Below are 6,032 nucleotides of genomic sequence, written 5' to 3' on the forward strand. Positions count from 1 at the left end.
CAGTTTCGGGAAGCAATTTCACGCTTTCGCCTCCGGGAACCAATGGATTTTGTGTTTGTCTACCCGTGCGATGGGCTTGCTGTGTTGTCGGTGGTGAAAATTGTGAGATTCCATAAAGAAACCCGTGTTTGAGAGCGTTCGCAGGCTTGTTGGCAAACTAAATGGAAACCTTTGTAAATTGGCTTAGAAAAGTGTGCGCAAATGTGTTTTTCGTAGAAGGTACGTTTAATGAGTGCTAGTGTTGAAAACTTAATTTATTGAATTGAATCCAATTCCACTTAGTTATTTGTGAATAGTTGAACCACAGTTTATCGTTCTCAATTAAACGTACTTCGGTCTAAAAGGCGCTTAATTCCTTGTGAGTTTAATTCAGCTAGATTTCATATGATTAAAAGTTATTCCTTCATCTTGTTTATCAGTGTCAATTAAGTTCGTACTTTCATGAAAAGTTTTGCGTTTTGCAATTTCACCTCTACCGACGTTGGCTCGCACATACTTCGCATGCACTTCCATGCCACGGAATGCAACGGTTACCTGCCGCCCACCCATCGTCGGGAAAGAATGTATGAAATATTTGCCTGAAGTTCATTAATCGTGTTTGCCTTCACCCCTCCCCTCCGCACGCCCCGTTTGCTCGTAGATGTTCCACCGGTGCCTCGGATGCCTGAGCGAGAACTTGGCGTGGAAAATTATGGTGCGCTTCCCTGCGGGGTCGAGTAATTATGAAATATGTTCCATCGTATCCAACCACTCACACATGCACATTCCTTCGCACCCGTCAATACGCGCACCAACCGCAGACCGCTAGGCACACAAATACGAACGGATTAAATTTCCGATTTTCCGGCGATACGTATTGGAAAAGCTGCCTTACATTGTCCACCAAAGGCTTTGCATGTTTCCGCGCGTGTGGGTAGTGTGTGGAAAATTGGAGTGGAGTGGGAGATTTTTGAGAGGGGAAATCATGCAAATGTGATTGAATGAGAAGCATATTGCTTTTTATTTTTATTTGCCATGACAACGAACGATGGCCTGCAGGCCATGGTTTCCTGAGCGAATGTTGTCGATGGCTGATAATTGAATGCGAAAGTTGAACAAAGAGTACTCAGGTGTTGTTTGTTGTTAAATTTGTGAGTTTTTAAGCTTAACTTGAAAATATAATTTTGCCGAGTAATAATTGAATCGAATTCCATGTGAAATATAATATCGTCGGCTGTTTCTTCTGTTATGTTTCCACGATGTTGTTATTGTACACAAAAAGCATCCATTTGCAACAGACAAAAATCAAAATGCAACATTATTAATAAAATACAACCAACAATGCCGCCGTATCGTCGCTTGGGAAAAATATTTATGATGCCGGGAGGAAGTTTTTGTGCAACCAGATGCAGCACGTCGAGTGTCAGTTTTCCTCGTTTATTTGTGGCCCACCATAGGCTATTATGGACGTAACAGGCTTAAGATGAAATATTTCATGACTTTTCCACTGCTCGTTACAATACAACGAGTTACTTTTTGTGTTCATTATTGCATTTATTTCAAAATACAGCCGTTCAAAAATGGATGATTGTAGATAGTTTGGATTGAAAGCTGTGCTACAAACATGTCAGCTTTTACTTGATGTAACGGTGTACGGTGATTTAAAGAAAATGGTAGAAATTGTAAAAGCAATAAAATAACCGACACCAATATTGAACCATCACGCCCACCGAACGTCGCTTATTATTACCCCAAATTGGGGCCGAGCTCGTTTGGAGCTTACGTCATTATGTGTCGGTGGCATAGCGGGCGAGATGCATTCATTAATTTTAATCATCCCGAGCGGAAAAGCGGATTTTGTCGACCATGCGCACGGACAGGATCAATATGTAATCCGTGTGTATTTCCGTCCATTCCGTCGGATCGAATTGTCTTTCGCACGGACTTTATGTGCGGCCATCGAATTGGTTTTGATTTTTTCGAAGCCGAACCTCAAGGGAAACCCTTTGCGGGTGCACACGCTGTGTGTAATAATATATTCGTTCATTTAACATTCGACTGTTCCGTGCCTTAATGTCATTCGTTTACTTGTTTTTTTTTTTTAATTACTGGTGACTATTTAAAATTAAGAGCAAGGGTATTTATATAAATCGAGGTTTAACTGTTATATTAGAATGTAACGTAATATTGGACTATTATAATACGAGAAAAGAAAAGAACACACTGAAAATGTATGCCATTATTTACCATACATTTTTGCAATTCCATTCCACTCTCATATGCTAAATAGTCTTCAGTAAAACTGTGTCTCAAACACGGAATGGACTACATACAACTTTATTGACATTAACGCTGATCGATTGCATGATTGAACCGTTCAAAATAATTAACGACTGTACATCAAATTTCATTGAAATATGCAGGTAGGAAAGGTGAAAACGATCTGAGGTATATGGCAATTAATTGACATGTATGACTGTAATTGTCCGAATGGCAGTTATGTGCAGCGGAATAAAAAAAGGATTATTGCGTAACAGATTCCCAAAATCATCGCCGGTCGTGTTTTGTCCCAAACAACATTCCGCTCGAGCAAAGATTACATAACCACCAGGTCGTACAGATCCGGGTCCGCCGGTAACGCCACCGGGTAATTGGTTGGTTCGGAAATCGATTAATCGACGGTGGTGACGGAAATCATCTTCCCTTCGGGAAGCGGGCGTTCCCGGGTTATAGTTTGTGGAAAGGGCGTAGTAGCGGAGGTTATCACCGTTGAACCCCCGAGGGAATGGGCACGATCATCCCATCCAACCCGTGTCGGAGAGCCGTGGCAACAAAGTAAAGGACCGTGGCGTGGTTTTTGTTCGAAAGGCAGATGGACGGCGATACGTTAATTAGTGCTAATGGTTATCTGAGCCATTGCGCTTCGCTTGACATCGCGCCGTTGGCCCGGTGCCGGACGGCTGATGCAATGCTGCAGTCGTACAGATAAATCAACAGATTGACAACCAGAATATGTTTGTGTGTGCGTTTGTGTGTGTGTGTATGTGCCACGTGACAGGTACCCCGTGGATGACCTCGAAAGGTAGGTCTTTTTCACGAACGACCAGGCGCCTCCATTGGGAAGTTTATTTTTACGAGCCTCGTTTTTTTTTTCGCAAAGCAGGTCCGGATCACGAATCATCAGTTTGTAGAATGCTGATTATTTCAAACACGGTCAGTGTGTGCGGATCATGCCCATTTTACTTTACAGCGTCCCAGCGGACCCGTTGCGAGCACTACCGGCATGTCATGTGCAGGTGTCCTTTTTCGGTTCCTTCCACTCCACCAACACAAGCAGCACCCGCAGGAAAGGGTTTCGATGGGATCAAATATTGAAGGGTTTTAAATTTCGCTCCGAACGATACGACCGGCAACACGGACGCACAAACCGGTCCCGTCCGCCATTAGGTGCCCTCCGAAGGTGACCGAACTTACGGAAGTGATCGTAAACTCACCGGCGCTCGTTCGCTTCCGTGCACGGAGCGGCTTCGAAAGGTTCATCACAATCCAATTAAACTACCACAGAATCCAATTGCGGCGCGGGCAAAGTCATGAGGAAACCATCATTTCTCGGGTGACCCTTTTTCGGCGTCGCGTATCCAACCGACCGGGCGAAACCTTTCCGGTTCTTTTTTTTTATTTTAAACGAATTTCAGTCCAACGACACACTATGTAAAGAGACGGGCTCGAGGACACCGGGCAAGTTACAAAACGCTGGAAGTTGGGTTGAGACATGGAGAATATCAACCTGTAGCGCTCGTCCAGTGGGCAAGCGAAGGAAAAAAAGTCCCTCTCCACACGCAATCCTTTCTCATTTGTTCGACCCTTCGGTTGGAGCGAAAGTTTTAAATGTGATTACGCTCATATTTACGGACCGTGTGTCCCGGGAAGTGCTGGTAAATGGCGCACTAACTGCCTTAAAATTTACTCAACTCTCTGCACCCGAGCGATGGACTGTGTATCGTTTTCAAATCCTCACCAAAAAGAAGAAGGGACGGATAATAATCACTCCCTGAAGTGCGGCGTACCAATTGGTTATTGAAATTGCATGAAAGGAAAGAAATTGGGAAGGTTTGGAATGGAATACGGGAACCGTGCTGTTGGTATAATGCGATTCGATTATTTGCGGTGAACTTGACCTTACCTTTTTACACGTAAAGCAATAATAAAATAACGGCATCAATGGTCAGACCAGTGGCAAAAACGGGAGGAATGGGAAACCCATCAGAAAAACTTTCTAATCATCATCAAGACGAGCACGATGATTTCGTCATCGGTTGGCTGACGGGAAAGGGATTCAACATCCAACAAGGGTATTTCAACTATCGTTGACAAAAAAGTTTCACAATATCCTTCACTCCGATTTGGATGTTACGCGAGTGGGGGGTGGGGGGGGGGGGGGGCGGGGAAATAGAACCTGCGCTCCATATGTGTGTGTGTGTGTGCATGTGTATTTGAAAAGGTTTTTTACTCTTCTCCGTTCACCCATCTCCTTGCTCCCTGAAGATTGAAAAGTACGATATCCTTGAGAAAGATATCAGGCGACCGAAATGTTTGACCCTTTTTTCCGAGGACCGGGAACCATTTTGACACTTTCAACTGTCAGAGATCAACCACAATGGCCCATCTCCGGGGCCCCGAATTTTGGGGATGCTGCATCCATTTTATGTGTCAAGTGTGGTGGTGGGTCAGGCAAGGAAACTCTTGAAATTTTCCATGAGATCCAACCGCCACCGAAAGGGTCATCTCAATTGATCGCATTATGTGTAACTGTCAAAGGTAAAAATATCAACAAAATTACACTTTTTCTTTCGCTTGAAGTTTGCAAACAATGTAAACTTGTCAAACATGCTGGATCTTGTGTTGTTTGACAGTTTAGGAGGTTTGTTTGTTTGTTTGTTTGTGATGTGGGATCAGTTTGAGTCATTTCATAGGCAAATGAAGTCATTAGTTATTCAACAGCGTGCTAATCCATTAGCGAACGATAACTATTCAACTGTGGTGAATGCAACAATGTTTGAGACGTATCGAGTGAGTTGAAAGACACATCAGAACGCGTTGCATTGATGATAAATGTCTTTTGCCTAACAAGGGGCTAATCACATGAGCATTTAAAGTGCACTTCCTTCGCAGCCTACTGCTCTCAACGGCTGTAAATCCAAGCGAACCCGCAGCGAAATGATTGATAGACAGTAAGCGGAATGTGACGTGCTGTGCGGAACACTTTGTATTATGTTTATTTTATTAGTGTTGTTGGCAGTTTTCCGCATTTGGCACGAAATTCGTCGTCAGTGCCTTTACCGTCTACGTGCGTCACACTTTCCGCCTTGGCACCTTGACCCGAACCTGTCAACCCGGGTCGAAGCACCGGTACTACGTGAGTGTCCGAAAGAATTGTCTAAAATGTGCCCAAAGCACTCAGCTGAAATTAGTTGGATAATTCTATTTCGTCCACCGTGCGTTACGAGTTTCGAGTTGCCGGGAGAGCGGAAACCGGACGAAAGAAAGCATTCGGAGCGTCAAACACACACACGCTACACATGAACCGAAGCGTCCTCGGTGATGTGTTTTTGGAAAGATGGAGTTTTTCTATATGGTTGTATTTTTATTGGCCTTCTGCTTTCTCCATCGAGCCGTCATTGACGAGCAGTCCATAAAACCAACTGCGTGGCCGAGCCCTGTTCACTCAAGTTCCCGGGTTCGGGTTCGCCCTTCGATCGTATCGGAGGACGTGGAGTGGACTTCACAAAAAAGGTCCCCAGGGGAGGGCGAGCAAGGGAAATGGACCGCGGTGAGCAAACAACAGTCCGAACGGGAAAGCTCAACAACGGGCCGCAGCTCAAGCGAGTGTCGAAAGCGGCTTTCGAGCGAGCGAATTTTGACACTTTTGACACATCCGACCGTTGTTAACCCCGCACCAGAAAGTCGACCGGTGCGTGCGGCGGCACCGGGGGAAAAGGGATCAAAAGTCAGCATCCCATTTTAAAATGTTTTAACCTTCGCCCCTCCGAACG

The sequence above is a fragment of the Anopheles ziemanni genome, chromosome 3 (genome assembly GCF_943734765.1).
Source record: "Anopheles ziemanni chromosome 3, idAnoZiCoDA_A2_x.2, whole genome shotgun sequence".
In the NCBI taxonomy this organism is placed as follows: domain Eukaryota; kingdom Metazoa; phylum Arthropoda; class Insecta; order Diptera; family Culicidae; genus Anopheles; species Anopheles ziemanni.